At 49.1% G+C, this 26,647-nt stretch overlaps 1 protein-coding gene and 1 pseudogene across 10 annotated transcripts in view; one reads left to right on the top strand and one right to left on the bottom strand.

Annotated features, from left to right (window-relative positions):
- Positions 1–26,647, top strand: part of TMEM51 (transmembrane protein 51) — a 71,745-nt gene that overhangs the window by 16,698 nt on the left and 28,400 nt on the right. The gene's annotated exons all lie outside the window — the stretch shown is intronic.
- LOC102130933 (mitochondrial fission factor pseudogene) lies at positions 24,276–25,106 on the bottom strand (annotated as a pseudogene).

Genomic DNA, 26,647 nt, shown 5'->3' with positions numbered 1-26,647 from the left:
CATGCACTCTCTCTCCCAGGGCGAGCCAGTGACTGGGGACTTCTCACAGAAAGGGGTAGACAAAATTGCTTCCCACAAGAGGGCTTCAGGCTGAAAAATATTCAAGAAGAGTTTAGGGAAATTCCTGGGAGGCAGAGCCATATCTGGCTCATGATAAAAGTTACAGATGTTTGGGGATTATCCTTGTTAGAGTCAACATCGGGAGTTGGAGTGGGGAGCAACCAAGCTTTCCCATGACTCTTAAGTAATTTGATGCTCAAAACAGTTCTATGTTGGGGAAACCAAGGCAGGAGTATGCTAGCTACTGTGCAAACTACCCCACATCTCAAGGACTAAAGGCACTCCAGTTACATTTTCATGTATTGGGTGGGAAGGTGGGGTTTTGGCTCCACACAGTCATTCAGAGACCCAGGCTTCTATCTTCAGCACTTCCTCTCCAAGGGTTTAGTGAGCTAATAACAGGGCCCACAGCTAGAAAGTGATGGAGTCGGGATTTGAACCCAGCCAGTCTCATTCCAGAGTCTGTATTCTGAACTATTATGCTATGGTGAGAAGCAAAAGTACTGGCATCTAACTAGATCTACCTGGCATGTAACTTCAGAACTGGGAAGTAGGAGATAACTTGGGATCCTCAGGAACATTTGTTCCTTGTTGCCAAGGAATCAAGCTCTTCTTTTTAAGGAGTGAGATGGGTAAATCTGAGAGACTTTTTTTTACTTTGTCTTCAGGTGAGAATTTTCAGGTTCCACACATAAAAATGAGAGCCTTTCCCCCACCAAAAGTGTGCCCCTGAAATAAATGTGCATGAGACTATGTTGCCTGGTGCTTGGGTCTTTCCATTAGCGAATATCAACCCCCAAAAGCTGATCGCCCTTCCACCATGATACTGCTCATTGCAGGGAGGAAGTTTGAGACATCTCAGCAACCTGATTAAAACATTTTTTCCCAGTTGAAATGTCTTCTTGTAGAAACAACCCAAATGTCCCATAGAAAAGCCTAGAAAATCTGCTATGGTTTCTACAAAGGTTACACAAGGGGAACACCACATGGCCATTCAAAATGGCAATGACGCAGAAGGCTCTGAAAGATGTAGAAAGATGGGTCTAATTTGCTAATGTAAAAAGGCAGATTATGAAGCTGTCTATTTTTTGTTTCAAAAAAATACACAAAGAATAAAAATTTAACTATTTAATATAATGTTTCCAATGATTATTCCTAATGGATTACAAGTAATTTTTATTTCCTCTCTCCCTATCTTCTCTTTTCTAACCTGTACTTTCTGAGTTTCCCACAGAGAAACATGTTTGACTTTGTATTAAAATAACAGCTTTAAGTTCAAATGGTTCTAATGATCTGGGTGACCTTGAGCCACGGCTCACTTTCTCGAAATGGGGAGAATGGTCGTAGGATCTTGGGAAGATTAAACTATAAAAGTACTTAAAACAGTACATGCTCAGTACATTTTTAGGTGTTACTGTCATAATTATTTTTGAAAATCTTTCCATTCTAATAAGTTCATTCCAAATCTAAGCCAGGCACACCTGACAGTCGTGAGGCTTTATCTCAATGCCTGGGAGTACGGACCCGTGAGCAAGCCAGCTTCCTCCTTTCCCTCCTCTCCCCTGGCCCTCTGCTGCAGGGCAAGGTAAAGCTAGGTGACTGGGATGCTGCTCTTTTTTTGTTTTAATCTTTCTTTTTTTTTTTTGAAATGGAGTCTCGGCTCACTGCAACCTCCGCCTTCCAGTTTCAAGTGATTCTCCTGCCTCAGCCTCCTGGAGTAGCTGGAATTACAGATGTGTGCCACCACGCCCGGCTAATTTTTGTATTTTGGCCTCCCAAAGTGCTGGGATTACAGGCGTGAGCCATCGGGCCCGGCCCAGGATACTGCTTTTAAGTGTGATCAGGGCAGCTTTGGCTGATGTCTCATTTCTGTCTTCTACACAAAGAAATAACTCATGGTTCTGGGCATAATGGCATTTTCGTTCAAAGCATGGATTCTGAAGTTAGACTGCCTGGGTTCCACATCCATTAAATGGGGAGAATAATAATGCCACCCTCCCAGGATCGGGGTGAGGATGAAATGACACTGCACATGAAGCCTTAGCACAGCATCTCAGTAAATGCTAACTCTCAGAGATACAATGGCAAGCCCCAGAAATCCACAAAGCATAACATCAACCATGTTGTAATGAACAATTTAGTGGTATCTTGTACACTCACAGAGTTGTGCAACTGCCACCTCTATCTAGTTCCAAAACACTGCCATCGCCCCAAAAAGCATCGTACCCATTAAGCATTCCGTCCCCATCTCCACCCTCCCCCGCCAACCCCTGCTGCTGGCAATCACCTATCTCCTTTCTCTCTTTCTGGACATTGCATGTAAATGGAATCACGTAATATGTGACCTTTTGTGTATGGCTTCTGAGCTTTTTTGTTTGTTTGTAAACTATTTTAACCTTTTTAAAATTTGAGACAAGTTCTTGCTCTGTCACCCAGGCTGGAGTATAGTGGCATGATCTCAGCTCACTGCAACCTCTGCCTCCTGGGCTCAAGTGATCCTCCCACCTCGGCCTCCCAAGTAGCTGGGACCACAGGTGCGTGTCACCACGTCAGCTAATTTTTGTATGTTTTGGTAGAGACAGGGTTTTGCCATGTTGCCCAGAGTGGTATCAAACTCCCAGGCTCAAGTGATCTGCCCACCTCGGGCTCCCAAAGTGCTGGGATGATAGGCGTGAGTCATCACCACACCTGGCCTATTTTAACCATTTTTAAGTGTACAATCCAGGGACATTAAGCACATTTACAGTGCTGTGTGACCATCGCCACTGTCTTTTTCCAGAACTACTGCATCATCCCAAACAGAAATGGAGGCAGGTTTTTTTTTTTTTTTTTTTGAGATGGAGTCTCGCTCTGTCGCCCAGGCTAGAGTGCAGTGATGCGATCGCGGCTCACTGCAAGCTCCGCCTCCCGGGTTCACGCCATTCTCCTGCCTCAGCCTCCCGAGTAGCTGGGACTACAGGCGCCCGCCACCACACCTGGTTAATTTTTTGTATTTTTAGTAGAGACGGGGTTTCACCATGTTAGCCAGGATGGTCTCGATCTCCTGACCTCGTGATCCGCCTGCCTCAGCCTCCCTAGAGGCAGGTTTTCTAAATGCCTGCATGAGTGGTTCTGCATCTTCAGCTTGTGTTAGAATCCTCTGGGGTGGGGGGCTCATTAAAACACAGATTGCTGGGCCCTCCCTTCCCCCCATCCCCCGCCACATCCCCCATCCCCAGTTGCTGATTGAGTAGGTCTGAGTGAGGCCCCAGGATTTGCATTTCTAACCAGCTCCTGGGTGAGGCTGATGCTGTTGATTTGGGGCCACACCTGGAAGACCGCTGTTTTAGATCAAAAGGTTTGCAGGACAGAGTGGATGATGGCATCCTTCAGGGTCAGTGAGAGAAGCCAAACTTCTATGACCTATGGGATAAGGGGTTTATTATAGGAATTAGATCTTATCAGGGGCATCACCACCTGGATCTGAGGTCAGGGGCATTACCACCTGGCCCTGGGTATACGGGCAAGCTGGTGGAGAAGTCTATACAGCCAGCCCATTGTCTGGTCCATCCCCAGCCAAGTGTCCAGGGGTGGGCCTGGGCTGTTGTTGGTTAACAGGACCAGCAGTCAGGAGAAAGAGCTGGATGCAGAATGGAGGACAGGCTCAAATGTGCTGGCACCCACTGTGCTGTCTCTCACCGCATCCAGTCATGATGACCTCTAAAGTGTAATGGCCGCTGCTTCACTTCCATCTCCCAGCTTTCCACAGCTTCCTCTTTTGACCAATTAAAACCTAGAACCAGTCAGAGAAGGGGATTCTGGGAAAAGTAGTTCCAGCCTAACCAAGCCGGCACAACAGGAACTACCACAGCTGATGAATCAGTCCTTGCCATGGAACCTCCTCCTTGAGCCCACAGTTGGTTTCTGGGGCTCTGCTGGGGGTTCCCTGACTCTCTTGACAGGACCTTCTAGCAGACACAGATGTGGTCCATCCCAGCAACGCCTTGCTCAGATCATCAGCTGAGAACTTAATAAAAACAGATTCCCAGGGCCCAGCCCAGGCCTGCCAAGTCAGACTTCAGCAGTGGGACTCATGAATCAGATTTTTAAACAAGCTCTCTAGCTGATTAAGATATCTAGCCAGGTTTGGAACTTACGATGTATGGAAAAGAAAGTGAACTCTGGCCAGGCACAGTGGCTCACACCTGTAATCCCAGCGCTTTGAGAGGCTGAGGCAGGTGGATTCCTTGAGCCCAGGAGTGCAAGACCAGCCTGGGCAACATGGCAAAACTCCATTTCTGCAAAAAAGAAAAAAATACCAAAATTAGTGGCTCATGGTGACACGTGCCTGTAGTCCCAGCTACTTGGAAGGCTGAGGTGGTAGGGTCACTTGACCTTGGGAGGTCAAGGTTGCAGTGAGTCAAGATTGTGCCACCACACTCCAGTGTGGGCAACAGAGTGAGTGAAACCCTGTCTCAAAAAAAAAGGAAGGAGGAGGGAGGGAGGAAAGAAAAAAGAAAGGAAAGGAAGGAAGGAAGGAAAGAGAGAGAAAGAAAGAAGAAATAAAAAAAAAGAGAGAGAAGAAGGAGAGAGAGAGAGAGACAGAGACAGAAGAAGGGGAAGAAAAAGAGAAAGTAAGTGAACTCTGGGCTCAACAGCCATGGGTTAGAATTCTGGTTCCACCACTTGCCAGCTCTGTGATCTTGAGCAAGTGACTTAACCCTTTATGATCCTATATTGTCTACAAGAGTGGCTCCTTTTCTATCATTTCACTTTCCACTGTTTCAGTTACCCGTAGCCAACTACAGTCTGAACATATTAAATGGAAAATTCCGGAAAGATATGATTCATAAGTTTTAAATTGCATGCCATTCTGAGGAGCGTGATGAAATCTCACACTGTCCTCCTTCAGACGTGAATTGTCTCTTTGTCCAGCAGATTGGTGCTGTAGACACTACCTGCTCATTGGTCACTTAGGAGCGGTCTGGGTTATCAGATCAGAAAACGTCCTATGTGTAAGGTCAGGTGCTGTCTGTTTCAGGCATCCACTGGGGGTCTCGGAACGTATCCCCTGAGGATATGTACTCAGCTATTAAATGGGCCAATGCCTACCTTTTTCGTGGAGGGTTGTGGGAACCGAATGCGGCCATGTGTAACAAACTTCTGGCAGGTGAAATATTACTGTGCTTAATCCAGTTAATAGTTGTACCTAGACATGCCCAGGGAGTAGGTCAGATGGGCCCAGCATCTCCTCTTTCTACTTAGGAATCTGGGGTTTAACCTGATCATATTCTTTTTTTTTTTTTTTTTGGAAACACAGTTTCACTCTTGTTGCCCAGGCTGGAGTGCAGTGGCACAATCTCAGATCACTACAACCTCTGCCTCCCAGGTTCGAGCGATTCTCCTGCCTCAGCCTTCCGAGCAGCTGGGATTACAAGCGCATACCACCACACCCGGGTAATTTTTTGTATTTTTAGTAGAGACGGGGTTTCCCCATGTTGGCCAGGCTGGTCTCGAACTCCTGACCTCAAGTGACCCACCCACCTCGGCCTCCCAAAATGCTGGGATTACAGGCGTAAGCCACTGCACCTGGCCAACCTGATAGTATTCTTAACACAGCTTGTTTTCCTGCCGTCATGAAAACTAGACTTGCTTTAAAGTCTTTAGAGTCTCAGTTCGTATTCCAGGCATTGTTTTATATAAATATCATCTGTTTATTTTTTCTTTAAGCAAATTTCACAAACTCCATCTAAAAAAAAAAAAAATCATCTGTCAAAGAAGAGCCTTTCACCTTCCAGTTCTGTTTATGTAAAAACACCCTTTCTTCAACCTGGAATCTTGGACGTTTTGCCACATGCTGAATATTTCTATGACTTTCTTTTTGTGTCTATCACCTTGATGTGAGTTGTCACCTTAACTAGGTAAGACGGTTGTGGTCTGCTGAGTAGAACAAGCTACTTTTTCAAGAAACTAGTTGAAAGGTTTCATAACACCTGGTCTTCAGTGGGTCAAGGCAGTGCTCCGGGACCAGGCCATCTGATAAAGGGAGTGGTAACTTTGAAGTGTGGCTTATAAAGAAGCTGTTATTTCCACAGCAAGGGAAAGCGGCAGTAAAGAAAACAGGGTTTTGCAGTTCCGCTGGAAGGAGGATGGGGAAGGTCAGAAATCAGGGCGGGACCTTCGAGAGCAGCCGTCAGCACTGGGCAAAGGCTGAGACAGGTGAGCAGTAGGGATCTCTGAATGACATGCAGGGTTCTGTGCCTAAGACACACTTTTGTAGCCTTCATTGATAGAATCCCATCATTTTCCTTTTTCTTTTTCAGATGGATTTCACTCTCTTGTCCCAGCTGGAGTACAGTGGCTTGATCTTGGCTCACTACAGCCTCCACCTCCTGGACTCAAGCAATCCTCCCACCTCAGCCTCCTGAGTAGCTGGGACTGTGGGCACGCTGCCACCATGCACGGCTATTCTTTAGTTTTTGTAGAAACTGGGTCTTCCTGTGTTGCCCAGGCTGGTCTCAAATTCCTGGGCTCAAGTGATCCTCCTGCCTTAGCCTTCCAAAGTGCTGGGGATTACTGATGTGAGCCACTACACCCAATCCCATCATTTTCCTATATCAGTCTCTGGAATGTTTCAACCTGAAGACCTAGGCAAATTTCGTTCATTATTTGAGATTTTCCTGTGTCAGTAAAGGGCTCAGGTTGCCATACAAATATCATATACTGGGTGGCTTACACAATAGAAATTTATTTTCTTGAAGTTCTGGGGGGTGCAGTTTAAGACCCAGCAGTGTTCAATTTCTGGCGAGGGTTCTCTTCCTAGCTTGCAGATGACCGCCTCCTCACTGTGCCCTCACATGGCCTTTCCTTGATGCACGTGTGCAGAGAGAACTCTCTGGAATCTCTTTTATGAGGGCCCTAATCCCATCAGACCACCTTCATGACCTCGTCTAACCTTAATTACCACCCCAAAGCCCTATCTCCTAATATGTTGGGAGTTAGAGCTTCAACATATGAATGTTGGATGGGAACAAATACTCAGTCTGTAACAGCACCCTACCATGCTTTTGGTTGCTGACACTAAAATCCTCTGTCCCTTTCATCTCTCCTGCTTGAATCAAACTCATCACAAGTTCTTCTCCATTTGTCAACATTGACTTTAAATTAGGGCCATAGGCCGGGCGCAGTGGCTCACGCCTGTAATCCTAGCGCTTTGGGAGACCAAGGCGGGTGGATCATCTGAGGTCAGGAGTTCAAGACCAGTCTGGCCAACATGGCAAAACCCCATCTCTACTGAAAATACAAAAATTAGCTGGATGTGGTGGTGAGTACCTGTAATCCCAGTTATTTAGGAGGCTGAGGCAGGAGAATCGCTTGAACCTGGAAGGCAGAGGTTGCAGTGAGCCGAGACCACACCACTGCATTCCAGTCTGGGCAATAAGAGTGAAATTCCATCTCAATAAACAAACAAACAAGGGCTGTAACCTCCTAAGTGGTTTTCTGTTACCCTTCTATCTTGCCCATCCTCCAAGGTGATTTCTACCTCAGGGCCTTTGCACTGGCTACCTCTGTGTATTAGTTTGTTCTCACGTGGCTAATAAAAACACACCCAAGGCTGGGTAATTTATAAAGGAAAGAGGTTTAATTGACTCACAGTTCCACATGGCTGGGGAGGCCTCACTATCATGGCAGCAGGTGAATGAGGAGCAAAGTCATGTCTTACATGGTGGCAGGCAAGAGACAGAGCTTGTGCAGGGGAACTCCCATTTATAAAACCATCTGATCTCATGAGACTTATTCACTACCACAAGAACAGTGTGGGGGAAGCTGCCCCCATGATTCATTTGTCTCCACCTGGCGCTGCCCTTGACACATGGGAATCATTACAATTCAAGGTGAGATTTGGGTGGGCGGACAGCCAAACCATATCACTCTGCCTGGGACTTCCCCACCTCCCCAGTCTGCTGCCACCTTGTCAGTCTCAGTGAAAATGTTGTCCTCTCCGAAAGCCCCTTCTTGATCACTCTGTCAAAAGAACCATCCTCCACCTTTACGCTTACATTCTTCTGTTTTCTCTTCCAGACATCTCGTGACAGGTTATCGCTTTACTTGTTTGTCTCTTTCAGGAAAAGAGAAGCTTTGTGAGAACAGGCCTTTGGCTTGTTCACTTCTGTGTTCGTAGTGCCTGATAACCCAGTGGTTGCTCAGTCAATGTTTATTGAAATGAATGAATGAAGTCAACAGAGATTTGTTGAGGCTTCCTGTGAACACTCCTATGCCCAGTATTAGAGGAGTCCCAGATAAATATAAAAATCCCCAGAGGCCACAGTGAGAACACAGGTGTTCAGCCTGGCATGTTAAACTTTAGTTAGAGAGAGAAAGCAGGAATGAAACCAGCACCTTCAAGACGACTCTAAATGGCCAATAGCAATTGGCTGATACAAACGACATGCATGAACAGAACTCGAGAGCCACTCCCCGCTGGCTGTGGTGGGAGGCTTCTGGGAGAAAGGGGAACAGAACCAGATGTCGAAGGAGAGGAGGCCTTCAGGATGCGGTGGGGGAGGAGAGAAAGGCAAGACACAGAGAGTGGAGGGCTGCAGAAGCTGGGAGATAGACCCAGGACCGTTTCCCTCCTTGGACATGTTCAGGACATTACCCTGGTCTTCCCCTGAAAGAGAACATGTTTTTCTCCACCCTGGATTATTGGTGCCTGGTGCAGGGCCCTGCACAAAATGGGTGTTCAAGGAATTAAAGAATTCAGGTTGGATGAGGTAGTTCATACCCTTCCTGGGGAGCTGGGACTTTATCCTGTGCGCTGTAAGGGACACTGAAGTTCTGATAGACACAGTGGCTGGAGGGTTGGCATGGCTGGGCCTGGAAGCTGGGGAAGCCTTAGAGGAGTCAGTTACCATCATCAGCCAGGCCTGAGAAGTGAGAAGGAGATGGATGAGGCAGGAAGAATCACTGAAAAGGACTTTGGGAAAAAGAAGCAACAAATTTGGGAGCCAACTGAACATGGATATGGGCGGGAGTTGCAAATGGCTAAAAGGAGCCAGCAGGGGATATTAAGGAGAAAGTCTGGCCAGATGGGAGGCAGCAGGGAGTGGTGGGGATTGTGGCAAAGTGGGGTGCCAGGCCCCTTCCCTAAGACAGACCATGACTCAGCACCATGTGAGAATTTAGGCCAGAGATGCCAGATTTTAAAGTTTTGCATGCGAGATCACCCATGTTCTCAATATTGGCAATTACTCCATATTACATAAAATAAATAACAAACACTTCACAGGCCAAAGAAGACACTTCCATGGGCCAGATGTAGTCCTGGAGCTGCTAGTTTGAAACCAGAGAGTGTGTGTATGTTAGAGGGGTGGAGTCTGGGAAGGGAGAGAATACCCAAGGTCACTGAGATTTCAATGCCACCCGGAAAATGATATGCCTTTTCACTGGAATGGGGAAGTCGGAAGGAACCAGGGGCCGGAGAGGATGGGCAGGGAGTGGAAGATGCTGCGGCAATGGGGATGGTCATTTGACAGAAGAGGACACAGACTGAGAACAGCTCATCCCGAGCAAGCAGCTGGATCCCAAAGGCAGTTGGTCACAGGCTGGAGGGAGGGTCTGTCTCTGTGGTTAGTTGGTGATGGGCGTGCAGTGTGTCGCTGGGACGTTCTCTATGCTTCTCTTAAGCATTTGATTGTTTTAGGTTTGGGGGATTTTAAAATTTGACTGATTGATTGATTAAGATTGCATGATTTGCACCCTTGTATGAAGCAACTGTAAGAACACTGGTGTTAAGCCTTAGAGAATGCAGAATATTTTCCCAGGTTATCAGTGGTCACCAACCCCATCCCCATCCCTAAAGAGGAAGCGAGATAAGCCCAGTGTTGTATGCCTAACATCATGTAAAGTCTTCTAACCCATACGCGCTGATGAGTCCTGGCAACTCCATTAGGGAGATACCACTTATCAAATCCTTTTCATGGCCCAGGTGCAATAACACACTCAATACAGCTGGGAGTCGAACCTAGAACCAAAATCTTTGACCCTAGCTCAATAATGCCTGCCTTGCACAGGCATTTAGCACTTTGCTGAGTTGACCTACCAGGCCACATGAGGTCCTTGTGGCTGGAGACCTGTGTGGCCAGGCTGGAGCCTTGCTAGGTGAGCAGGGGTGGAGGAGGGATTCCTGGGGCATAACCAGGAGACAGCCTTGGTGGAAGAGTAAAGCGGTCCCTTCGGTTCCCCATGGTGGCTCTTCCAAGCCTTAACTCCCTTCCTGGTCCTCCCACCCCACCTGTCTCTGTATCCTTGAGCTCGGCCGATTCCTCAGACTCCTCTTGGGTCCGCATCCCAGGATGAGGGCTCTGAGGCTTTAGTGAGCATCAGGATCACTTGGCTAATTAAAAGCAGATCCTGGGCCTTACCCTGCACTCTGATTCTGTAAGTCCTTCATTTGGCCCAAGAATCTGCATGTTTAGCAAACTACAAGGTAGTGCTTCAGAGGTCTTCAGATAATGGCCGGGTCTCAAACTGCTGCTCCCTTTGCTTCCTGACCCCCATCTGCTGCTCACCTACCATCTCGTTTTATATACCTCATATCCTCCAGTATCATGAGTTAGTACTGGCGGTGTGCCCATTTTACAGATGAGGACATTGAGGCTCAGAAAGTTGAAGCAAATTGCCTAAAACCATCCTGATGGACCTGGAATTTTATCTCCACTGACTCTAACCACCTTGCTCTACTGCCTCTGCTAAATTAGCATTGGTACCCTGGAGGTCCCTTAGTGGAGAGTTTACAGGAAGGACCAAGAATGGTGCGATTTAGCAGCATGTTCAATCTGTAGACTATAGGGGAAGGGGGCATGAAACCTGGTTGATGCCTTGGCAGCCGAAACTTTCCTTGTGTTATCTCCATGGGCTTTTAGCCCTCATGTGAACAGCTGACATCATTAGTCAGAACGAACCACCCAGAATCGGTTCAACTTTCAGAAGCTAAATGGGAATCAAAATGTGGAATGACCCAGGGACTGCTCGGTAGGAAAACTGAGTCCTCTTGACTCAGAGCGGATCTTGTAACCTCCAGGGGCTTGGCATCTGGACATGGAGCTTGAAAGAGAACAGACTGGGGAATCGCACCCCAACTGGGCAGCTGTGGCACCTGGACAGGTGATTAAAATAACAGTTCTACCTGTGACCCAGCAATGGCACTTCTGGGTATTTATAGAGAGAAAGGCAAACATCTGCCTTTTTCCCATGGACTGGCACACAGAGGTTCACAGCAGCATTATGCCTGACATTATGCATTTCCTGTAGTGGAGGAAACATCCAGCTGTCCATCAGCAGGCCAACAGCTAAACAAACTGATACAGCCACACAGCTGATGGCTACTCAGCAAGTTAAAGGAAGGAAAGGAACCAGGATACAGGGTACACCATGGATGAGCAAAGGAAGGCAAACAGAAGAGCACTTTCTGGGTGATTCCACTGCTAAAAACTTCTGGCCGGTGCGATAGCTCATGCCTGTAATCCCATCACTTTGGGAGGCCGAGGTGGGAGGATCAGTTGAGCCCAGGAATTCAAGTCCAGCCTGAGCAACGTGGCAAAACTCTGTCTCTACAAAAAATATAAAAATTAGCGGGCATGGTGGCGCACGCCTGTAACCTCAGGTACTTGGGAGGCTGAAACGGGAAGGATGGCTTGAGCCCAGGAGTTGAAGCTGCAGTGAGCCAAGATCACGCCATTGTACTCCAGCCTGGGTGACAGAGCATGACCCTGTCTCAAAAAGCAACACAAACAAATGCAAAACCTTCTAATACAGCAAAACTAACTGCTGGTAAAATAAGGCAGAAAGATAGACTGAAAGAAGGCATGCACATACGAGGGAACTTTCTGGAGTCATGGAAATGTCTTCTATCTGGGCAGTGGTTACATGAATATATGTGGTTCTTAAAAGTGCATCTAAGTGTACACTAAGATCTGTGCATTTTACTATATATAAACTGCATCTTTAGTAAACAAATAAGTAAAGGGCAGATACCTCTGCCCCAGCCCTGGCAACCGAGTCAGCAGACCTAGGGTGTGGTCCACGCGCGTCTCCATGATCAGCAAGTGCTGAGTGTTGATGCCCAGCCTGCGGTGGGCACCACCAGACACTAATTGCTGAAGTCTCTTCTGGCTTTAGCAGGATGGTTGAGTCTTTGCAGTTGTGGAGCATTTACCATTAGTCTGTTTTTAAGCATAAACCTAATTGGGGTCAAAGTCTGGCCCCAGGGCTGTCTCCTGATCGTCAGCACGACCAGCTCTAAGCTATGGACAAAGCACCCTCAGTCACCAGGCAGATCCTGGCCATGTGCCGGGCATCACAGGGCCCTCCGTGCTGGGAACAGAGACCAGTACTCACTTGCGGGGCTGCAGACATACATCAGGCATCGGGCGTTGGGCAGAACCAGACAGGCACTCTGTGATCAGGTTCTGTCTCCCTGGAAGCCCTCCAGATAATGATTTTGGCTGTGTGTTGAGGAGCTATTGTGTTATAGACACTATGCTGGTTGTTTTGGGTGTGTGTTTAATTATATGAGCAGATGCATTCTTAGGGGCTAGAGCTCAGAGCCCCTCACTTCTCCATGATTGCCTGTGTTTCTCTGTATAAGTGACCTAACCTCCCTGAGGCTCAGCTCCTCATCTGTAAAGTGAAGACAGTGGCCGTACTTCTTCCCTCACAGAGCCTTTAGCATGGGGAGCATTTAGTAAATGTTGGCTATTATTATCTAATTTAATCCTTATAATAACCCTATAGACAAGGTGCTATCCTTTTTTTTTTTTTTTTTTTTGAGATGGAGTCTTGCTCTGTCACCCAGGCTGGAGTGCAGTGGCCGGATCTCAGCTCACTGCAAGCTCCGCCTCCCAGGTTCACGCCATTCTCCTGCCTCAGCCTCCCGAGTAGCTGGGACTACAGGTGCCCGCCACCTCGCCCGGCTAGTTTTTTTTTTGTATTTTTTTTTAGTAGAGATGGGGTTTCACCGTGTTAGCCAGGATGGTCTTGATCTCCTGACCTCATGATCCGCCCGTCTCGGCCTCCCAAAGTGCTGGGATTACAGGCTTGAGCCACCGCGCCCGGCCGGCAAGGTGCTATTCTTAACTCCATAGCAAAAACCGAGGCTCAGAAAGGTCAAGTCCCTCGCCCAAGGTCATACAGCTAGAAAGTGGAGGAGCTGGGATTGAAACTCGGGTCTGCTTAACTCCCAGCTCTGTTCACTGCACCATGCTGTCATCAGCTTTGTGCAATGGGGATCAATACAGAAGACCCCGCACAGACTGGATGGAGAAGCCATTGCTGGCTGAGTGAGAGCCTGTCCTTCCGGAAGACTGTGTGCACTGGTTCCAAGAGTGATTTCGCATCCCTCTTCTACCAGCTGTGGGACCTTAGACAAGTTACGTAGTGCCTCAAGCCTCAGTTTCTTCATCTTTAAAATGGGAGTGCTAATACCAGCCTTAACAGGCTACAGTGAGGATGGAATGAGTCAATAGGTGTAAGGTGTATAGAACGGCACCCAGCATACGATAAACCTTTTGTACTTGTCAGCTGATATTTGCTGTCATCTGCGAGGTCACACACCTCACTAGGTTTGTGACTGAGCTCGGTGGGGCTTCTGGTTGCAGTAGGATGGGAAGTTGTCCTTCATGCCTTTGAGGAAGTGACAGGATAGCCTCCAGGTGGCATGTGGCAACAGGTGTAGCAAAAAGCCTTTTTGAACCATGTCCAAGGACTCGTAAGCTCTAAAATTAAACCATCTTTTGGATTCTCTCATTTTAAAAACTCAAAGCCTCGTTCCCAGGCTTCTGTTCCTAACCATCTGGCTCTACTCCCTTGCAAGAGATTCGGGCTGATGGTTACTGTCATGTCTAAGTAAACGATGAGCTTCCCACCCCACTGCCCTGGCTCTCAGGTCATGGCAGCAGGTACTCGACCAGACGGGGCTGAAGGTGAACAAACAACCTTTTCGTTTGTTTATTTTGTAGGCTCGCTTTAGTGTTTTGCCTGTGTTGTGGGAACCACAGCATGGGTTTCTCAAGCTGCTCTGTTTTCTTTGCATTGAAAACGAAAATAAAAGGTGAACCATCAAACCGTGACGTCTGGCTGCCTGCGTGAAACTCCACGAGGGCTGGCTTATAAATTTAAAATGTGTGACCGGCCGGGCGCGGTGGCTCACGCCTGTAATCCCAGCACTTTGGGAGGCTGAAGTGGGTGGATTATCTGAGGCCAGGAGTTCGAGACCAGCCTGACTAACATGGCAAAACCCTGTCTCTACTAAAAATACAAAAATTAGCTGGGCGTGGTGGCGGGCGCCTGTAATCCCAGCTACTTGGGAGGCTGAGGCAGGAGAATTGCTTGAACCCAGGAGGTGGAGGTTGCAGTGAGCTGAGATTGCACCATTGCACTCCAACCTGGGCAACAAAAGCAAAACTCCGTCTCAAATAAATAAATAAATAAATAAATAACTGCACCAGGCTGAAAGCAGAATGGCAGTACATAATAGAGCATCCCTTCTGGAGTCAAAGCCCCGCTTTCTTCTGGGCTGCATGACCTTGAGAATGTGTCACTCTTCCTCTGTGAGCCTCAGTCTCCTCATCTGTAAAATGGACATAGTCATGGCGCCTGCCCAATGGGACTGTTGTAAGATCAAGCAGGCAAGCTCTTAGCACAGCCTCAGCAAGCCTCAGCTTCTGTGGTCATCAGTATACCAGGACCACTCTGAGTTGAACTGTTCAAGCTCTGGGTCTCTCGACAACTGGCTGTGTAACCTTGGGCAAATTACTTCACCTCTCTGAGCTTCAGATTCCTCATTTGCAAAACTGAGGCCCCATGTTCTATCTAAACGGGTTGTACTGCATATTAAATTCTGGAAATAACTACCTAAGGCAGCTTGGAGCAAGAAAGAGGACAGGCAAGAAGGGCCATAGAAGGAAGGTACTGGATCCCCAAAGCTGAAAGATGATTTACCTGGTGGCTGTGAGGAGGGAAGGTCAGCCTGACAGAGGACACAGAAATATCCACTGCTTCTTTTTTTAGGGAGTGGGGGGCACAGAGTCTCGCTCTGTCACCCAGGCTGGAGTGCAGTGGCATGATCTCGTCTCACTGCAATCTCCACCTCCTAGGCTTAAGTGATTCTCCTACCTCAGCCTCCATAGTAGCTGGGATTACAGGCACCCGCCACCACACCCAGCTAATTTTTGTATTTTTAGTAGAGACGGAGTTTCTTCACCATGTTGGCCAGGCTGGTCTCAAACTCCTGACCTCAAGTGATCCTCCCACCTCAGCCTTCCAAAGTACTAGGATAACAGATGTGAACCACCACGCCCAGCCAATAGCTTCTAAACTTGAGTAGCCCCAGCATCTTCCCCGTTTGGCTTGTTTTTACATCTGCTGGTAGAATCAACACTCTTTGGGAACATATGGATCTATGGACTTTGCTTAAACATATTCAGAATCCAAGATGTCATTTACCAAAAAAGCACACGAGGGGTAAATATCCCTCAACAGCAGAATTCTTTATTTTACAGAAGCATTCACTAGGAAATTCCTTTCAATGTTATGCGTCCCTCATGTACGTAATATGCTACTTGATTTACAAATAAGGCAGTGTCGTGCAGAGGTAAAGGGTACAGTTATGGGAGCAAGATCACTCCCCACCCAGCCCCAGGTACCCCGATTCTGCCAATTACCAGCTGCAAAACTTTATATCCCTTTGCCTCCATTTCCTCATGTGTAAAAGGGAGATTCTCGTACATAGTATCTGTTTCACCTACAGGTTGCATGAAGAATAAACAAGATAACTATAGATTGCATGAAGATAATTCTTGTAAAGAAAACTTACTACCACACAGTAAAAGCACAATATACATGGGTAGTATTCCTTCCAATACCATTTTCTGAATGGCTTCTATGTGTTTGGTGCCATCTGCCCTGTGTCTGCCTTCGTAGAGCCTAAACCGGGGATGTGGGCTATGGATGTAGAAACAGGCAACAAATAACATAAACAAGATGATTACATGTTGTGATCATAGCTATGCCCAAAACCAGCAAGATGCTAAGAGAGAGAACTGCGTGGGCAACTACTTGCAAATGTCCGGTTTGGAAAGCCTCACTGTGGAGGTCACATCTAAGTGACAGATGAGAAGGAGCCAGTGAGGACAGTGGGGCTGCAGCCATTCATTTCAAACATGAAGGTGCACATGCCTCCTGTAGGATCCAATCCAGCAGGTCCGGGGTGGCCCTGAGTGTCTGCTTTGCTTTGCTTGCTTGCTTTTTCTTTTCTTTTCTTTTCTCTTTTTTTTTCTCTTTTCTTTTCTTTTCTTTTCTTTTCTTCTCTTCTCTTCTCTTCTCTTTTCTTCTTTTCTCTTTCTTTTTACAGAGTCTCACTTTGTCATCAGGCTGGAGTGCAGTGGCACGATCTCAGTTCACTGCAACCTCCGCCTCCCAGGTTCAAGTGATTCTCCTGCCTCAGCCTCCCAAGTAGCTGGGACTACAGGCATGTGCCACTACGCCTGGCTAATTTTTGTATTTCTAATAGAGACAGAGTTTCACCATGTTGACCAGGATGGTCTTGATCTCTTGACCTCGTGATCTGCCCGCCTCAGCCTTCCAAAGTGCTGGGATTATAGGCGTGAGCCATCGTGCCTGGCCTTGCCTTTCTAACCAGCTCCCAGGGCTGCCAGTGCTGCAGGATCACACTGTGAGTGGCCAAGGACTAGCAGAGGACAGAGGACAGAGGCTGGATCCAGGTCCACATGGCAGAGTACCTTGAAGGCAAGGGGGGAGTTTGAATTTTATTCTCAGGATAGTAGGAAGCCAGACAGAGGAGTGACATGACTGAAGGATGCTTCTAGAAACTCATTTTGGCTGCTGCGTAAAGACTTGTTGGGGCCAGGGCAACCCGGGAGAGACCAGGTTGGAAACTGATATCGTTGTCCAGGTGACAGTGGCTTAGACAAAGGTGGTAGTGATGGCAGAAGCAGGAAGTAGGTGGATTCGAGACCTCTGGACAGGTAAAATCAACCGCACTTGCTGAGGTGTTAAATAAAGCCATCCATCATAAGATAAGATATGTGCTTATCTTAATTTTTAAAAACTCAATAGTATAGAGTAGTAGCTCTCAAGCAGGGGTGATCTTGCCCTCCCATGGGACATGTGGCAATGTCTGGAGACATTTTTGGTTGCCCCAGCTGGGAAGACGCTACTGGTATCTAGTAGGTAGAGACCAGAGATGCTGTTACACTACCTACATTGCACAGCACAGCACCCCCAGCAAAGAATTACCTGCCAGCATGTCAGTGGAGCCAGGGTAAAGAAACCTTGGGTAGAAGTACATGAAGGCAGCAGGCGCGGTGGCTTATGCCTATAATCCCAGCACTTTGGGAGGCCGAGGCAGGCGGATCATGAGGTCAGGAGATCGAGACCATCCTGGCGAACACGGTGAAACCCCGTCTCTACTAAAAATACAAAAAAATTAGCCGGGCTTGGTGGCAGGCACCTGTAGTCCCAGCTGCTCGGGAGGCTGAGGCAGGAGAATGGCGTGAGCCTGGGAGGCGGAGGTTGCAGTGAGCCGAGATCGCGCCACTGCACTCCAGCCTGGGCGACAGAGCAAGACTCCGTCTCAAAAAAAAAAAAAAAAAAAAAAAACAAGAAGTACATGAAGGCAGAAATGTCCTGCCTGCCCCACCCCCATCTGACCCCCACAGCCCAAAGATAACTACTGTTCCCAGTGTGCGTGATGGTCCAGACTTTGTTCTGTGCATATGCGCAGATTTCCTGTAAGCCTCCTCACCACTGAAGTAATGCTTGGGAAATGCTCAAAACTTAGGAGCCCTGAGCCCGCCATAGGAAAAGACATCTGTTCATTTTGTCAAATCCGTTCTATTCCTACCCCATGCGGAAGGTTACTGCCACGTTGCCCAAAACTGTATTCATTCTATCAGTTGTGATATTTTTTCTTTTCTCCAAAGAACCCTCCAAAACTTGCTATCCTTGTGACCTAGGCAGCCTTCTCTAACTGGGACTAACTCATGAAACCTGAGAATTTCAGTGCAGGAAGAAATGTTGGGATAATATAGTCCTACCCAAGTTCTTACTGTACAGGTGGGAAAACTGAGGCCCAAGACTTCTTGGAAGCGGGGAAATCCCCTTATAATAAGTAGTCTCTTCTTCATTTACTGGGACATTAATTTCAGATTTTCAGTGTAAGGCACAGTTATGGCTTATGTTTCTGATTTTTTTTTCTTGGTCATGTCTATGTGTGAGGTTGGTTACAATGGCTGACAAAAGGAACATTCTTAACCTTGTACTTCCTAAGTGCTGTGACAGGTGGTCTCCAAAAGATGGGAGGAATTTTGCCAGTCTGCGAACTTGAACTCTGTAGTCTGGGAAGACCGGTTGAATCTCTTTTCACTGGCTGAACTGAGCGTCCTCTTCACGTACCCATCCGTGGGTACCGCAGCTGCGCAGAAGTCAGCTTTGAGTTCAAGCTTACACGTGGAATGCTGCAGCCTGTGGCCATCCTCCCATTATCCATGCTGTCGTCCCTTTAAAGGCCCCCAGAGATCTCCAAGTGAAAAGAACCATGTCAACCCCATTAGAACCCCAAGCCAGGACTCTGCAGGTCAGGGAGGCCGACTCCATGGCAGCAATGAGGGCCCCAATAGCTGGAATCCAGTCCCGCCATCCAGTGCCCTGAGCCCAAGGGAGGGACACTGCCCCCTCGTCCCACTCAGCCAGTAGAGAGAGGCGGGAGTCTCTTGAGAGGCTTAGGAAGGCACCCTGGGAAGCCTCCGTCCTTATTTTCCCAGACCCCCCAGGTTGGGGGTAAAGGGCGTGAGGGAGTCTGGTCTTTGATTCTTTGGCACTGGGGAGCCATTGACTGTTCTTAAACAGGGAGTAATCAAATAGAAAATGGCTATTCCAGGAGGATCAAAATGGCAGAGTGTGCTGGGTGCATTGGATGGACAGGAAAGACGGGGAAGGAAGCCCGTAGGTACGGTGAGGAATAAGAGTCTACCCCAGAATGGCAGCAGTGAAAACAGAAAAGGGGGAAGAGATGGGCATTTGTGACTAATGGATGTTTGTGACTTGACTGATTGAGGGAGAGCCAAGGCTCATAGATGACCTCCGTTTTGACCCCAGATGAGGAAAATGGTGACTCTGCCGATGCGGGAAATGGGCAAAGTTTACTTAGCCTCTCCCAGCCTCACTTAAGACATCTGTAGAATGGGGTTGTGTGGTGGGGAGGATTAAATGAGACTGTGCATGGAAATTAACCCAGGCCTGAGGGGAGTGGCAGGCACTAGGACCATGAAGAGCCTTACGAGCAGGGCTGTATCCTGGGGGGCCATAGGGAGCCATGGGGGGATCTTGCCTGAGGGTGGGATGGTCACATTTACCTTTTGGAAGGACCTCTCTGAGAGCAGTGGAGAGACGGCAGGCCGGGGGCAGGGAGACCACCGCGGAGGCCTTTGCAGTCCGTATCCAGGTGAGGTGTGGGGTTGGTCCAGACCAAGCAGAAAGTGGGGGACCGTCCTGAAGCGGGCCGGCTTCGTTGTGTGCCTCCTCCCCTTTGTGCTTGGGGAAAGCACTGGGAGGAATGCGAGGTGGCTAGCATGTGTCCCGGCAACCCCACTGTGGGGGGCCTGTGTGTGACTAATGGACCATCTCTACACAAACCCCGCGCTGGGCCAGCCCTTCCAGCAGCTGCAGGACAACAGAGGCTGAGCTGTTTGACCAGAGAGGCCACAGCTATCCAGTGGGAGTGTGCGGCCCCAGTCAGAGTCACCCTCCTTCCAACACAGCACCCCTATCCCCCAACCCTCGATCCACCCCTCCCCGAGTTGGATCCCCATCCCCCCATGCCTCCTCGGGGGCTGGATCTTAATTCACCCTGTTCCCACCACTCTGCCCTCATCTCTTCCTCCCCTGCGCTTCCGCGGGTCCCCTGCACTTCTGCTCGCTTTTCCCTCATCTGTGCTGTCCGTGCCTCTCTGTTCCTTCCTGCCCTTGGCCCCTAGCATGTGGTCTCACTGCGGCTTCTTCTCTCTTTGCCCATCTTGGGCATGCAGGAGGCTGAGGGCAGAGGCTGGTGATGTCTGTAGGTCCTAGCACCATGCGCGGCCCATGGGGAGGAGATGGAGCCCCAGGGGCTGTCTGCCTGCTCGTCAATCCATCTCTGCTTCCTTTCTTTTGTCCTGTCTGCTGGACGTGGATCATAACCTTGACCATAACGTTTTCAAGGGCAGGCCTGGTTCTTCCACCCTCTATTTCCTGCTGACAGCCCAGAGGCATTCCCACCGTGGTGATTTATGACCCTCTCTGTGGGGTGGCGTCTTCTAGGGCAGTGGCCTAGGACATGTTTTCCAACTTGCAGCCCTGGGACTCTGTCCTTCTTCCCTCACTGCTGAGGCCACAGCCCTCTCTCGGTGAGTGATCTTAGCAGCCATCCTCAACACACTCCAGCCAAGGAAGGAGCTCTGATAAAACCCTCAGACCCTGACTATCAGCCCCCATGCCCGAGCCCCCATTTTGCAGGTGTGAGCGACCTGACTGTGCAAGCTGAGAGGATGCATGGGCACAGGTGGCATTAGCTGCTCATGCTGTTGGCACCAAGCTGGCCTCAGAAAAGGGGTGTGTGTGTGTGTGTTACTGTTTTAGTCACTTATTTCATTTAAAAATTTTTGTTAGGTGTAAGAGTGGTTTTGGTTCATACAACAGAAACGTTGCCAGGTCCAGCTGGATTTCTGGGTCCAGTGGTACCCTCTGGAGTCTCTCTCAATCTCCACCTCGGCTCGCATTAGCTCCCTGCTGGTCCCCTCCTCAGGCAGCCTTTCCCCTTGCGATGACAAGATGGCCACCAGCAGCTCCAGGCTGCATCCCGTCCTTCCTGCAAACCCAGAGGGGCAAGGAAGTCTCAGTGTTTCCCCCAAAGCAAAGAACTGAGCCTCACTGGTTCTGCCTGGGCCATAGCCCCACCCCCCGAACACAGAAGAACTGATTGGCTAGGCCTGACCATGCCCAGCCTTAGAACCTGCAAGGAAGAGGCCCTGCCTGGTAGGCAAGCACATGGCATGGCCACCACATCACCTGAGTGCTCAGCAAGGCAACCCTGGGCAGCCCAGCTCACCCAGCCCAGCATGGCCATACCCCGGGGCCTCCAAAAGCCCTTGTGGGGAATCACTTGTGCAACAGGCTTGGATAGCTTTACACTCCAGAAAGACAATAGCATTCTACTTGAAGGGTGCCTGCAGTGACTTCTTTTCTGATAACAAGAATCATTCCTCAGTTTACCTGTTTGGGACATTCCTATTTGGTGTTAGGCTTTTGTAAACAGAGGGCATACCTGTGGGGGACCTGGCACTGGGTCATTTCCCCGAGATGCCATTGCCGTGTGTCCCCCAGGACCTGGGTGACTTCTACATCACTGCCTGTGACCTCAACTCTCTTCCTTCCCCTTACAGCAGGGACGAGACGAGATCACAGCCAGGGAGCATTGGGATGATTCCATTTACAAAGATGATGTTTGTTGAATGGATGTCTGGAGAGAGCCAGCAGCCAGAGGTCAGCAGCTTTGCTCTGCCCCTCCAGAGCCCACCCTCACTGCAGTACCATTCAATCATCCTTGCCCAGCTCACAGGGGGCACTCAGGAAATAGTGGCTGATATTTGGTCATTATGTATATTTTTGGAGACAGAATCTCGCTGTGTTAGCCAGGCTGGAGTACAGTGGCGTGATCTAGGCTCACTGCAACCTCCGCCTCCCAGGTCAAGTGATTCTCCCACCTCAGCCTCCCAAGTAACTGGGATTACACGCACCCTTCACCACACCCGGCTAATTTTTCTATTTTTTTTTTTTTTTTTTTTTTTTTTTAGTAGAGACAGGGTTTCACCGTGTTGGCCAGGCTAGTCTTGAACTCCTGACCTCAGGCGATCCACCCACCTCGGCCTCCCAAAGTGCTGGTATTACAGACATGAGCTACCATGCCCAGCCATTGTCATTACTATTGTTAATGTGCTGGTTATTCAGCCTGGAAGTTTCCCCAGGCTCAGGAAGCCGTCTTGACCCTTGCTGGCCTTCACCCCTCTGGCTGCCTCCATTCCATGCCTAAACATGTGGAGTTACAATTCCTTAGCTCATCGTTTGGATCTAAACACCCCAGAGGGTAGAGATGATGCTGGTGTAGCTCCTGGCCTGAGGGAACACTCACTGATGTACCAGAGGCTGGGACACTCACCAGCCTGGGCTTTCAGGAGGATGATCTGGGTTTGAATCTGCACAGTGCTGGTTATGAGCCTGTGATCTCCACTCCCTTCCCTCCTCTTACAGCAGGGACGAGACAGCAGCCAGGGACTGCTGGGCTGACTCCATTTACAAAGATGACGTGCAAAATGTCCAGCTTGGTGGCTGGTACCGGGGCAGGGCTCCAGGCCTGTGGGTTGAGATTCGTCTGTGGAGCCCAGAGAGGGCAGAGACTTCCTGGACATAAGGCTTCAGGCAGCCCCGCGAGCCCTGGATTGCAGGGGCTGACCCAAGGTGGCCGAGAGGCCTTTCCAGCATTCAGCCTTGACCCCTGTCTTCCAAGGCAGGTTACTTAAGACAGTGGCATTTGTCTTTGCTACTGACGGCCTGGGACAACCCCTCGTCCCCTTCCCTCTCTCTGTCATTAGCAAACCTCTGCTTCTGACCTTAGATAAAGGAGTGCTTTGTTCATGGAACTGGTGTGTAGATGAAAAACTCCTTCTTTTAGAGCAGGGCTCGGGGGCCGGTGAGAGACAGGATTTTAGAGGGGTTGAGAGGATGGACTCCGGACTCACTATCTGTCTCACAGCCGAGCTCTGCTACTTATTAACATGAGGCTTTGGGCAGGTTAAGGAACCTCTCTGGGCCCGAGTGTCTGTGACTCTAGCATGGGATTGGCAGTGGTGGCTGCTTCGTGATGACATGAGGTCATCCAGGCTCAGAGGAAGCATTTGATGCGTGTTAGCTGTTCTGAGCACGATGTGAAGATGCATGCTTTTAAAAACGAAGGCCCTCTGATCAGATGTGCACCCCTCCCAATTTGGAACCTGACACACATTGTCTAGATCCACTTAAAGCTGCAAGAGCCCTGCTGCCAGATACCGGGGCAGGGAATCTTACCCTGGGAGACAGTCCAGGAAAAGCCAGTGAATTCCCTTTAAATTATACAGGATTGTGCCTGTGGCCCTTGTGGTAGGTTAAATAATGCCCCCCACCCCACCCCCAAAAGATCTACATCCTAATCTTAGAATCTGTGACTATTTACATTATATGGTAAAAGGTGTGATTAAGTTAAGGCTCTTGAGACAGGAACATGATCCCGGGTTATCCAAGGGAGCATGATGTAGTGCCAAGAGTTTTTTGTTGTTGTTGTTGATTTTTTTGTTTGTTTGTTTGTTTTTCTGAGACAGAGTCTCACTCTGTCACCAAGCTGGAGTGCAGTTGTGCTGTCTCAGCTCACTGCGACCTCTACCTCCTGGGTTCAAGCAATTCTCCTGCCTCAGCCTCCCCAGCAGATGAGATCACAGACACATACCACCACACCCAGCTAATTTTTTGTATTTTTAGTAGCGATGGGGTTTCACCGTGTTAGCCAGGATGGTCGTGATCTCCTGACCTGGTGATCTGCCAGCCTCGGTCTCCCAAAGTGCTGGGATTCCAGGCGTGAGCCACCGCGCCCGGCCCCCCAAGAGTTCTTATAAGGAGGAGGCAGGCAGGCCGGAGTCAGAGAAGGAGGTGTGGTGACCAAAGGAGAAGCCGGATGGATGTGCTTTGAAGGTGGAAGAAGGTTCCAGCAGCCAACAAGGGCAGGTGGCCTCTAGAAGCTGGAAGAGGCAAGGAAATGGATTTCTTCCCTGAAGCCTCCAGAAGGCTTTAGGGAAGCCCTTGGTCACCTTTATTGTAGACCTCTGACCTCCAGAACGACAAGAGAATACCTTTGTGTTGCTTGAAGCCACTAAGTTGGTGGCAGTTTGCTACATCAGAAGTGGCTGGGGAAGCAACATGAAATTAACACAGCCCTTCTTGGGGAGGTGGGTAGCCATTTATCAGGTTTTCACCCACGTAGAGTCAGCTGAAGAACAGTCACTGGTCCCAGTCACCCCACCTGGCCCCTGGAGGCCCCTGCTGGGAAGAGCAGCCACCACTGCCATTCCCGTGCTAGAGGCACAGACACTCACGCCCAGAGAGGTTCCTTCATCTGCCCAAAGCCTCATGTTAATGAGTAGCAGAGCACGGCTGTGAGATGACTGCCAATTTCCCTTCCTCCTCCTCGGCCTAGATCACTCATCCTAAATGCAAATGTATTTTCAGTAGTCATTGCTTTTTTGAAGTTTGCAAATCTTTTATATTTCCAGCTGTTGAGACAGTATTTTTGAGAGCTGATGTTACTCTAGCGGCAAAACCAGAGCCAGCTGTTAAGCAGCCAGAAAGCTACGGTAATTGAATAACATGACCATTTCTCTTTTAGCACGTTTTTCGTTTTTCTCTTCTAGAAGTTGTAGGCATCTATTTAGTTTGATTATCTGTCGTCTTAGTGAAGCTGCATCTACAACAGTCAGGTTATCCGATGTCCCTTCAGTTGTTGCGTCTGTATTTGAAATGCCATACCTGACGTCGTCATGATGAGGATTAGAAGTGGCGGGAGCAGGCCCGCCACACAACATGGGGAGAGAATCATTTCTGACCAGCTGTCCATTTTGATGAACAGCATTTTCACTCATAGACCGTGCTCTCTTTAGTCTGCCGACTGCACAGGTTTCTTCATTTTCAGGGGTTGTGGGAGATCTTTCTAAATCTAGAAAATCTAGTGGTCCTTCACTTAGCGTGAGTACATAGGTGGTGTTTTTAGCGCCAGGGGTTTAAAGGGAGTTGATTGAATAAGGTCAAGATCTGCTGGTCTTGAAAGTGGAATATCTTCATTATTTCTTGCAACACCAACCCTCTCCAGAACCTGCATGATCACACCAGCATCTGGAACACAGCATTTGGCAGTGCTACTCTTTTTTCTTCCTTCCTTCCTTCCTTCCTTCCTGGACAGAATATTGCTCTGTCGCCCAGGCTGGAGTACAGTGGCATGATCTACTGGCTCACTGCAACGTCCGCCTCCCGGGTTCAAGCAATTATCTGCCTCAGCCTCCCAAGTAGCTGGAATTACAGGCGCCCACCACCACACCCAGCTAATTTTTGTATTTTTAGTAGAGACGGGGTTTCCCCATCTTGGCCAGGCTAGTCTTGAACTCCTGACCTTGTGATCGACCCGCCTCGGCCTCCCAAAGTGCTGGGATTACAGGCGTGAGCCGCCGTGCCTGGCCAGTGGTGCTACTTTTAACTTTTCTGGGAGCCTCATTCGCTGACCAACACTTTCGGTCTCTTGCATTTCGTATTGAATTCAACTGATTTCTGCCATCTCAGCAGCAGTGGGAGAAGGAAATGCTGCCCCACTCACAAATGTGTACCACCTACTGCTTGCTGTTTGTCACGTTTTGCTTCTGCGCTTCATACTAAATCCTTTGACTTGCTTCAGTGTGCATGTGCTGGATTGAGAGCCACTTTTGTTCCCCTGGGCCCATAGGAGGGTCCCAATGAGGGCCGCCGCTCACCGGCTCCCGAGGGCGTTCGGTCGGGTGCTCTCAGAGGTCGTTGGCCGAGCACGGAGGCGCCAAGGCACAGCACTGGCATAGCAGCCCGCAGAGGGCCCCCCTGGGGAGGAATCTGAGAAGCCCACAGAACAGCCTGCCCTGTCACTTTGGGGGTTTCTAAATTAGAGCCATTCCAGGTGGCCCATGGAAGTACCTCCCCTAGTCCCCAATTGCACCTGCTGCGGACCCTAGGCCTCCCTCTCCAGGCTGCCACTGCCTGTCTTTGTGGGGAAACTGGCTGCGGTTCCTGCAGTGGGATGGATATGGGCCCTTCTGTCTTGGGATAAACCTTTCAGCAGCTGCTTGAGATCACAGGCTGGCACCTAACTTGGAGTTATCATTCACACACCCAGAATGGCAACAGCCCTGTGGCACTGTTCTCTGGCCTCCCCAGGCTTCCCACAGCAAATGACAACAACAGCCTGTTGTGTGCCTGCCCCCTGTGCCGGACCTGGACTCTCAGAAGTGGCTGGGGAAGTAGACAGCATTTTCTTTTTCTTTTTTCTTTTTCTTTCTTTTTTTGAGAGAGTCTCACTCTGTTGCCCAAGCTGGAGTGCAGTGCCGTGATCTCCACTTACACTGCAATCTCCATCTCCTGGGTTCAAGTGATTCTCCTGCCTCAGCCTCCTGAGTAACTGGGATTACAGGTGTGCACCACCACACCTGGCTAACTTTTGTTTTTTGGGTTTTTTTGTTTGTTTGTTTGTTTGTTTTTTGAGACGGAGTCTCGCTTTGTGGTCCAGGCTGGAGTGCAGTGGCCGGATCTCAGCTCACTGCAAGCTCCGCCTCTCGGGTTTACGCCATTCTCCTGCCTCAGCCTCCCGAGTAGCTGGGACTACAGGCGCCCACCACCTCCCCCGGCTAGTTTTTTGTATTTTTTAGTAGAGACAGGGTTTCACCGTGTTAGCCAGGAT

The sequence above is a fragment of the Macaca fascicularis genome, chromosome 1 (genome assembly GCF_037993035.2).
Source record: "Macaca fascicularis isolate 582-1 chromosome 1, T2T-MFA8v1.1".
NCBI classification, from domain to species: Eukaryota; Metazoa; Chordata; class Mammalia; order Primates; family Cercopithecidae; genus Macaca; species Macaca fascicularis.
Note: the sequence above shows the minus strand (reverse complement) of the source record. Positions and strands in the feature narration are given on the sequence as shown.